The sequence below is a fragment of the Alligator mississippiensis genome, chromosome 1, assembly GCF_030867095.1.
Source record: "Alligator mississippiensis isolate rAllMis1 chromosome 1, rAllMis1, whole genome shotgun sequence".
NCBI classification, from domain to species: Eukaryota; Metazoa; Chordata; order Crocodylia; family Alligatoridae; genus Alligator; species Alligator mississippiensis.
In genome coordinates, this window is record NC_081824.1 from 411,612,755 (window position 1) to 411,623,698 (window position 10,944).

The following is a 10,944-nucleotide window of genomic DNA, read 5'->3' on the forward strand; positions in this document are numbered from 1 at the left end:
CACCCAGGTGACAGTCTTAACTTCAGAGGCAAGAGTATTTCCGCAATGCTGCAGTAGTCAGAAAAGAGCTTTGGAGAAATAGTGCTGTGTAAGTGGAAATCCTGATTATCTGCAGTTAATCTCAGGAAACCTGGTCCCTGATTTCCTACTCTCTTCCTCTGGGTTTTAGCAGCTGTAACTACTGATTTCATGCAGAAACTGGGGGCTGCCTTTGGCAGACTGTGATGTTGCTGCCTGTCTGGAAGCTAGCTGTGCATATGTCAGTGGGAATTAAGACTACTCTGTAGTAGGCTAGCCCATACTCTTCCTTCATTTCCCTTTGCCCCTGCCTGCTGTTAATTCATGCTTTGCTGGTGCCACTTAGCTGTGTCTCCTTTGTGCAGATCTTTGCCCTCTGACATCTGCCTAGCCACCCATGAGGTGATTTCACCTGTGAAAGCATAAGCCTGGGGTCCTAGAGAGACTCACCAAATATTTTCTCAGTCTCCTGCCTGTATTTCTGGGAGTTGCAAGATTCTAACTAAGCTTTACCTGCAGCGAGCATGGGATAAGCAATGACCTTCTTCTTTTTGATATGCCTATTGATTTTGCCAACCATGCTATGCTTGCTACTATCTTGAAGGTATTTTTGGGTGTCTATAAGCATTACACTTAGATTGCTCTAAATTCAGTTAAGGCTATCTAAATGGCTGGGTATGCAAGTGTTCACAGGGCTTAGATCACCATAAAAAGGGTGCCCCAGATTTAAAGTTAGATTTTGTCAGGCAAGAGCTAACTTTATTGACATGGGTTAACCTGGTTTTAAATGGGTTAACCCAAATAATGAATGCTTGTACATGTTCCCAGCACAACCCCAGCGCTGGGAAAGTCCAGTCTCTCTCCACAGTGCTGGGACTGTGCTGTTTTTATCCTCCCCCTACCCAGACTAGTTTTACCCCTCTGACCAACCTCCCCTGGACTGGGAAGCTCCCACATAGACCCACCAGCCCCCTTGGACACACGAAACCCCACCATGGATCTGCCAACTCACCCTAGACCAGCCAGCCCCCCTTGCTTGCCTCTGGCTTCCTGCCTAAACCTAAGCTGGTTCCTACAAATGCTCATTCACAAATTAGAGTGCAAATGAGAGGTCTTGTGGCCAACTGATGTAAAAGCAATCACACGGGCCTGGCACCAATTTGGAAAGTCTCCTATCCCAAGGAGGGCTCTGTGGTGGGCCCAGAAGCACAGCTGACAAGGACACAGTTCTCAGCTACACTCTTGGATTGGCCATGTTCAGTCCCCTTCCTCATTAGCTTGCACCACCGCAGGCTGTCACTGGCCTTGTCTAAATCACTCAGCAATTCGGCCCTTATTCCACTGTGCAAATTAGCAGTACCCATAAACCCAGTGTATAGCTCCCTTCTCCGCCACATGAGGAAAGTCAGTTCTGCAACTTGTGGCTGTCTGCACCACTCATTCCGAACATATTTGCTGAGCAGGACTTTTCTTGTTAACCTTTGTTCAGCAGAGACTTACATTTCCCTCTGGCACTGAAGGACACCAAGGCTGCAAGGGGTTTTGAGACACCTCTGTTACATGATTCTTATTAGTACATGAGTGTTCTAGCCACTGGGTCAAGAAGGAAATTCTTCATTTTCCTTAAGGGACATCTGGTGCCTAGGGAAAGAGGCTGCTGTCGTCTTTTTCCTAATTTGTTCCTATCAAACTGCTACATTCTTGATGTCCCCCTGCTGGTTTATGAACAGGACAGTTTATGGCACATACCTCATGCCACTTCTCTCTGTGAATGTTACACCAGAGACAGTGTCTTCTTTAACTCACAGCAGCGACATGACATCTTGATAAAGACACATTACATTTTCATGCTGTTATTAGGTAAAGTAACCTCTATGGTTTCCTATTCATAGTAAGGGCCTGGTGCCCACATTAACATAAAGATGTATTGCTTTAAATGGTCAGCCTAATGTAGTGCCCACATGTGAATTATACTGCATCAGGTAATATCATTTCAGAAAGCTAATGTAATTTAATGGCATGTATTGCCTTCCACTGGAGATAAAAGTGCACAGAAACAAGTAGTTATGAATGAAAAAGGCTCCTTTTGCTGCAACCTGCACAAGTGGTAGCTCCTGCAATCAGCTAAATTTTAACAGGTCTCCAGGGATGAGTTTTTCCAACCAAGGAGGATTCTCCATTTTGAGAGTCTGCCCCTCTTTTGTTCATGTGCTGGCATTTTGTACTGAGTGCTATGCTCAGCCTGAGCAGCCAGCAGTCAGGACTGCAGACAGTGTGTGTGTCACCATATAATCTTATTATTGCACTCTTATCCCCGGTGCTGATTTGTAATCCAGATTCTGCTTCTCACTGAGCAAGTGTCATGACCATCCCATTTTGACTGCAGGCTTTTTGTCACTGGCTTCACAAATTAAAAAGGAAAAATTAACCCCCCTCCACCCCCTAAACAAACTAAGTATGGAGAGTCAACGGATAGCTTTAAAGAAGCAGAAAAGACTTGTCTTGAGGTGATAATGCCTGGCACCCTGGTAGCAAAGTATCACTGGCATCGGTACAAGCAATCTACTTCTCCCCATTGTGGGGCTCCCTTCTCCTCCCAACAAAAGCCATGTCCTGGGGCATTGTAGAAGCAGGGGGCCTACCCCTCTGTGAGGAGAAGCTAAAGTAACTTGTGGTTAGTATTTAACTAGATACACAGACAGCCTCAGTCACTATTAAGATAGGAATACCTAACAGACATGAATGTCTCACAGGAGCGTTATGCTGTAGAGGGCATATGCAATGACATTGCTGAGCATTGTATTGCTCTGTTCTGCAGGTGCATTCCTCCTTGTTCTGTGTTTACCTCAGTCAAAACACTTGAGCTCTGACTCTCAGTACTTTCTCCAGGTGCACTCCAGAGGCAGAAATTCTTCCTAACTAATATATTTCAGCACTGTGAGTAATCTACTGGTGGCTGTGATACAGTCTTGCTCTGCCATAGAGGTGGTTAGTTATTACAGGCTCCAGCTGTAGCAGTTCATGCTTTTATCTCGAGTGGTCCCTGGTTCAACCTCTGATGCCCATCAGCTGTCACACCTGCAATCCCTGTTTTACCAAGGACTCCACAGGGAGCTAAGAAAGTTGTAGACATGCCCCCTGCTGGCCAGGCAGAGGTGGGTTAGCTGGATGTGCCCATACTACTATCAGCAACATTCCTTGGGAGATGTTCTCCTGTGGCAGAAACACCAGTGAGTTCGCTCAATCTTCCTGTGCCTCTATTTACCTATTTAAAAAGTGGGCATAATGATACCTATTTCACATGGATATTGTGAGGCTTAATTAATTAATTACTTGATGTCTATGGTGCATTCAGAAGTACTTGGGCAGGAGGCATTCCTGAAGTGCCAAGTGTTTTGATGATAATTATCATGTCCTAGTGCAGTACTAGAGGCATCCTGCCAGCCTGAGCTGCCCCAAGTGACTGCTTGTTTGGATTATGCTTCTTCCCATCCACATGCACCTAATGCAACTTGGCTGTCAGTGGCAGTTTCCAGATAATAAATCCTCCAGCCAGTTCAGGTTGGATACAACCATGCCAAAGACAATACTGAAGTGATTCCTGTCCAGGAGAAAAGATCACTTGTAATCATACTGCATGTTACTGGTGAAGCCCTTTACTCCCCTTACTCCCTCAGAAATTCATTGCTGCTCTGAATCAGCTTATAAGGTTCCTTGGGTGAATTTGATATCACCAACTGCTGAAACTTCCTTAGCCTGACAAAGGGTTTTTGAACCCGAAAGCTTGCTTAATAACTATTCTCCAACTATTTGGGTTGGTCTAATAAAAGATATCAAATTCACCCAAGGAACCTTGTCTGCCTATGTCCTTAGACCAACATGGCTACAACCTAAACCCCTGAATCAGCTTATGGCATTTTAAACATGCAGACCCCATTTCTGATCTAACTTCCAGTGTCAGTCAGGACTAATGCCACTAATGACATTAACACTGGTGTGAACTTGGTGTAAGGGGAGTTGAAAACCAGGCTTGTTAACTACTAAGCATTATTGTTATCATTTTGTATTTCTCAGTCAATTGTTCCTCCTCACTTGCAATGAAGTTGACTATGTATCTGCCTTAGCTGTGTGTGTCACAAGTTCACTTTTCTACCCAGAAAAAGAGATAAGAGGAAGCGTCTCTCTAAAGAAAGAGATTCTGCTCTCAACTACCCACGTTCATCTTTCTTCTATGTCAATGGCATCTGAACCTAGGTATCTGATGGCAGAATTTGATACTAGTACATTTATTTCACCTGCTCAGGGTCAGGGAAGGAGGAGAGAGATAACTAGTGCATTCTGAATTGAATTCATGGGCTATGCTTTAATCTAATAGACCCTTTCAATTATGTTGATGCTAGCAGTGAGGAAGCTGATCGATGCTATAGTCACAGGCCCGCCAATTTAGTGAAGGTTCTCTGGCTTACTAAGGGTTATGCCCTGAAGCAACCGTTGGTTTCTTAACTGCATGTTAAAACCAGCTTCGTGACAGTGGGTTCCTCATAAACTGGAAATAGGTCACAATGTCTAGGACAGTGGTTCCCAATCTGCGGTATGGGTACCACCACTGGTACTCAGACAACCTGTCAGTGGCACGCATTAATAGATTTATTATAATTACTTTATATGACAAAAATTTGCCGGTGGTATTTAAGGTTGTATCATTTTAAATTGGTGGGGTGCAATCTGTCAGAGTTTGGGAACTGCTGGTCTAGGGTGTACTTTTAGATATTTTGCCACAACTGACTTACTGCACAAATGCCAAGGTCAGGCAATCTATCGAAGGTTATCATAGTATCATCTCTGATCTAGTCTATCTTGTCTTTGCATTGTAAGTGGAAAAGTGATGCTTCTGTCCTGCCTCAGACATGGTCAGAGAGACAGAAAAACCAATGATCTTAGCAACTGAGTTTTTGTATGGGTTCAGGTGAGGTGTGGGTAAAGCTGATGTAGGTGTCAGGGAGGCCATAAAGGAAGACATGACTCATTGATTATCAGTGAAGTCAGAAGGAAAAGATCAGCTTTCAAAAACAGCACAGAGGAAATTTGGATTTGGACATGGCCAGATGCATAGGATAAGGGGGAGGCAAAAGACAAACATTTCCTCAATGGATACATCCATCTCTCTGTAAGGTCTTTGCCAATACTTGCAGATTGCCACGGTTTTCTTTTTTTGCTTTATTTTTTTTTCCCAGTGGCTAGGATAGGGAAGCACGTTTTAGCATTGCCCACGTGTCTCACCCCCAAAAAGAAGCTTTTAGAGAATGTTTCAGTCCTTTAGTAATTGGACAAAACACGTCACTGCTGAAAGTTCAAATGACCCACAGGATTCCCACTGCCTAATCCAGGACAAACAAATCTCACTCTTTGGATGCATAATACAGCCAGGAGTATGTCAAAGGTCTATCTTTTCCCCAAAGCTCTGTGCTTGATGTTTTTCTAAAGGAGGAGGTGCACTAATCCATAGAGATTTGTTAATTCTCCCCAGCACAGATTATTTTTTTTCCGTAAAAATATATACCTTATATATATACTAACCAATTGCTCATCAAGAATGATGGGAGGTGGGCAGGGACAGAGCACTGCCACCCAACACCCCGCACTACCACTGTCTCCCAGGAACGGGGGTGAGGGGAAGCTTGCACACAGTGGCCGCCACCACCACGCACCGGCCTGCGCTGCTGCTGCTGTGCATCTGGCTGCGCACAACACCTCCCCGCCCCCCAGCTCCACATCCAGCCTTATGCACTTCCCCACCCCTCACTGCTCTGCGTGCGGCCCCGTGCCCCCCCGCATCTGGCCGCATGGCCACCACCCCCTCACTCCCCCCTGTTCCGTGTCCACTTGGGTTGCTCTGCTGGAGCCCCGCCCCACCCATCATTCTTGATGGGCATTTCTTCCCCAGCCTCCAAACCGTTGACTCCCTCTCCCCCACCTGCCTCCACCACCTCCCCCAGAGCAGCAGGGCTTCTAACAGCCTCCCTGCCTGAGGCGGTGGCAGCTCTCTCCCTGCCTGAGGAGGTGGAGCCCGCGCAGCCGATTGTCACCAGCCCTCTCAGCAGTGCACGAGCAGTTGCCCAAAAGCATTACGGACAGACGCAGAGACAGACAGACTAAGCCCTTTATTATTCTAATATAATAAAAGCCTTAGTCTGTCTGTCTGTCTGTCTGTCTGTCCATAACACTTTAATCGCACTCTGAATGACCGCTGAGACAACCAATCACAATGCTGACTGAAACAGCCAATCAGAGTGCTTCAAGAACATTTTGGACAGGATGCAGAAGCAGCATGGCAGAGCTCCGCCATGACAGCAGGGATGGAGTGGGGGGAGGGGGCGAAACCAGCACTGCTGGCCTCACCCCCACCCAGCCCTGCTCCCTGGATGTGGCTGTGGCATGGGGTGCTGGCCAAGGGGGATGGTGGGGCAAGCTTGTCCCACCCACTCTGCTCCAGGGAGGCAGCAGTTGCACAAGGTGATGGAGCTCTGTCCCCGTCCACCCTCCCCTGTCATTCCTGATGGGCAGTTGGCTAGTATTAGGATAAAGGTTGTGTGTACGTACACATACACACACACACAACTTCTAAGCACTGTTCATTACCTCCTTAACCTACCAAAGGAAAACTGGCACACCCATTACAACATATGCACTCATGGAATTGTGCTCCCATGCACCCATCCACTTGGCACTACCTCCCTCCCTCCCTCCCTCTGTCTTGCAAAAATATGTATTTTTATATATATACTAGCAAATTGCCTGTCAAAAATAATGGGGAGGACTGGTGAGGATGGAGCCCACTGTTTGGGTCCAACCCCAGTACAATGGAGGGGCTCCCGCCTTTTCTTAGCTGGCCCCACTGCTTGTGAAGTGCTTGTGCCAATTTATTTTTTTGCCACATGTGGAGGTGGGGTGGAGGGAACTGCCACACTGGAGGCTGCAGGAGGAGGCAGTGCTGGCAGAGGGGCTCCTGTTTTAACTCAACTGGCCCCATCCCCAGTCGCCTGACCCACACAGCCAATCTGCATATGTGCAGTTGGGTGAAAGTGTTACAGACAGATAGACAGACAGATTCATCCCTTTATTATATTACAATAAATAAATATATATATAATTCCACCTCTAACACTCTGCCAAGTGGCCTTTATGGTTCACTTGGCAGCTCAAAGCACACTAAAAACCCATTACACAGTTTGCACTGCACAACCACGTGCCCGTGCACCCATCTCTATACCCGTACCCCCACCCACTGTCCTTCTCAAGCTGTTTACTCCTGAAAAAGTCTATGCCAGACCCCTCTCCACCAGATGAGGTCTGCCATTTCCTTCCCGTCATCCTCTTCTGTCTTCCTATAGTACCAGTACATTTTTCTTAGTCACGTTTTAATACAGTCCTCGACTGTGGGGTCTGAGTGTCTGTTTATAAACAAGTTCCTGGTTTTCCACAGTGCATACATACCTGAAGCAGGATATGAACTTGTCAAAGTGTGCTGTCGGGGTCCCTTGCTGTCTGGTCAGTTGCCTGTAGTGAACCGCTTCCCTGTTCAGGTTTCTATACCCTGTCACCACCAGGAGGAGCGCACCGACTTTCTTCCACACCTCTCTGGTGTATGGGCAGTCACAGAAGACGTAGTCAATCATTTCTGCCTGCCAGCAGCAGGTCTGTCTCGGGCAGTTCAATGGACCTCTCTTCCCTATGCTGTTTCTCCATGGGGCACTTGAGAACAAGGTCTGAGTAACTTCAGTGCTACAGGAGAGGTTGGCCTCTCCGATTTGTTCTTCCACTGACTGGTCAGTAATTCAGCAAGGATGAGCCAGTTCTCCCATGCAATTTGTGCAGCGATTATATGGAAGCTTCTAAGCAACGTGACATTTCAAACGATTCTTTCCTGACATTCTATAAACAGCATCAGTTCCTTGTGTGGTAGCAAGTGGTGTATTTGATGTTGCAAACCTGAAAGCCTCGTTGTTACTCACTCATTCCTTGCTCAGCCCTGTCTGTATGGTGTTCCCTCACATAAATGAGCACACGTTGCAATGGGATGACTTGAGCAGGGAATTGCTCACCACTATGAGTAATAAGGGTTGTTCAAGCTAGGCCTGATAAGTTAAAAATATGTGGAAGAAATATGAAAACAATCACTTAAAGCCATATTGTGTCAAGGGTTTCCCAAAGGAGTTTTTGGCTTAAGATGGATGGTATAGTACAGCTTTTATTTTGGGATAGGCCCTATTGCTTTTCTTTCTCTCTTTTTAAATTTAGCTGATTAATCTTGATTTTTTTGTAACCAATAAAAAGGAGCATCTGTCCTAAACTCAATGGCCCAGGCTATTTTTTTTAATACACAGTTAAACTATTCCTGTAGGCATCCCTTAACCAGCACGAGAAGAGTAGCTTAAAATAATGGTCTAAAAGGGAAGCCAGCTCTAATTTTCCTATGGATGTTTTAGCCAATGGTCTGTATCCTACACTATAACTGATGCACCTGAATGTGTGATCAGTTTTGTCTCTATGGCCCATCTACACAAGACACTAACTATGCAGTAGCGTGCCAGGCCAAAACTGTGCTAATACGGTACTGTGCAGTAGTATTAGGCTACTGTGCAGCAAGTGTCGCTAAAAACCCATGCACTGGTGCTACCGTGCAGTATCATGAGTTACTGTGCATTGATTTACTACTTGGTTATCCAAGTCCTAAACTTAATGTGCAGTAACTACAGTCCACTAATGAACATGTAGACATGTTGTTGGCCCTGGAATATTCAGACCTTTATGTTTAATGCTCTGCCCTGCTTCAGGTAAGTCTTTGTTGCCAGAAGATGTATGATTTCATATGAAAGGCACTATCTTGGTTTAAAACTTCACTTCAGGCAAGTCACTGCAGTTTGTACTTGTAGCTATACATGATAAATCCCAGATAGGGCTATAGCACTAAGCTTAGAGCAGTTAGTTGAGTTCAGCTACCTCTAACACAGGGTTTACCTCAGCAAGCTACAATGAGGCACAGACCTTCCATCTATTGGTTCCATTAGGATCTTAAATTGAGGCAGCTATTTGGGGTTCACTATCTAAATATAGAAACGAACCTCTTTTAATGGGAATGACTTGGCCACAGTTTACACTGCATCTTGTAATTTAGCAGGGGCCAACCTTTTGACAGGACTGCCACAAATTAGCCCTTGACCATCCCCACGTGCCACTGCAATCACCTTCCTTGGCCTGATCTGCTGGTCTGCTTTCTGGTCCCTGCCCTATTTGCCAATCTGCCGCCTCTTCCCTCCCCAGTCTGCCCCATACCATGCACAGAGGTTGCTCAAGTTACTTGTGGTACATGTGCTGCAGGTTGGTCATTCCTGTTGTAACTAATAACACAAGGATTAAAACTGCATGAGGCTAGTACTCCAGTCATACCAAAATTGCAGGGCACTTTTTTTTTTTAGATTAACATTTCAATGCCATATTCCCTACCATAGTGTAGCCTGGGTACAACCGGGGGGGTGAGCCCTGTCCTCTGATGACAGTGGTGGTGGTCAGGCAGGGTGCTGAGGAAGGGGTCAGCTACTACAGCAGTTTCCTCCTCTCTCTGTAGAGGTAGGCCGAAACCAAATACTTAACTAAGTACAATTTATTACAAGAATAAATTCAGACACTTAATATAAAACATAGAATATTTACAAGGCTTAACATATAATACTATATATAATATTCCACAATTCACATATAATACCAAATATGAAGCAAATAACTTACAACCTATACAACACAATTAACACATAGGGATAATCATCTATATAACCCAAGTAAATTAACAATAATATTTCTTTAAACCTTCACAAATAACAATACCAATATACACATTGAGACATTAAAACACATAAACCATATAAAACCCTTAAAGAATACCCCTAGCTATATAGCCCTTAACATGACAACCTCAAAATAGGGAGTTCACTCAGCACCTCCCCAAGGGGTTTCCCTGAAGCCCCGCCCCTTTAGGCCCCTGGAATGTGGACACACCCCTCCCACAATGCAGGGTGGAGGTGGCAGACCCTCCTCACCCATGTCAGCTTCCTCTGCGGAGCCTGCTTCCCCGGCAACTCACGTTTCCTCTCTGGAGAGGCCAAGGCTTGTCCCCTGGTGGCCAATCCTGCAAGAGCCTCTCCCCAGCAGCACCTTCAGCTCTCCTCAATGGCCTGGCACCCTGCATTGGGCACCCAGGGCCCTCTCTCTTGCGCGGGAGCCAAGCCCTTGCAGTCTCTGACTCCTCGGTCTCACACCAGGGGTTCTCCTCTTTCCTGGGCCCTGATCTGGGTACCGGGGCTCTTTTAGTTAAAAGTGGAGTCGCACTGTGGGGCCCCGATCACTCGGCCAAGGGCCAGGGCTAATGTGAGCAGCCGCAAGCTACTTCCAGGGCCAGCTCTCCATGTGCTGATTTGCATACCAACTGCCCAGCTGCTTGCTGGGTTTGCAGGCTCCAGCCACCTCAAGCAGCTCCTAGAGCCTGATCCCCATGCCCTGATTCATGCACCATTGAAGCTCAAGCAGGGTCCCGAGGATGGCTGTCTCTGGAGCTCCTCTCTCCTTGCTCTCCCTCGTCATCTCTCTCTAGCCTGCTGAACATGCTCCCCTTTTATACTCTTCAGGGGCTCCACACCCAAAGTTCTCCAGACCTGGCTGGCGCAGTTCCAATTCAGGTCCAGCTGCTCCTTGACCCCTCCCTTCAGAAAAGGGCGGGCCATTGCTTCCCTTGTGCTGCCTCTGGATTGGTGGGCAGGCTCCATCAATCAAAAGACAGACCCTCAATCACAGGATTCAGCCCAAGCTCCGAAAAGGTAAGCCTGCTACACTAGTATCTGAGCACTCAGTGTCTAGTGGCGTGCATTTTTTCAA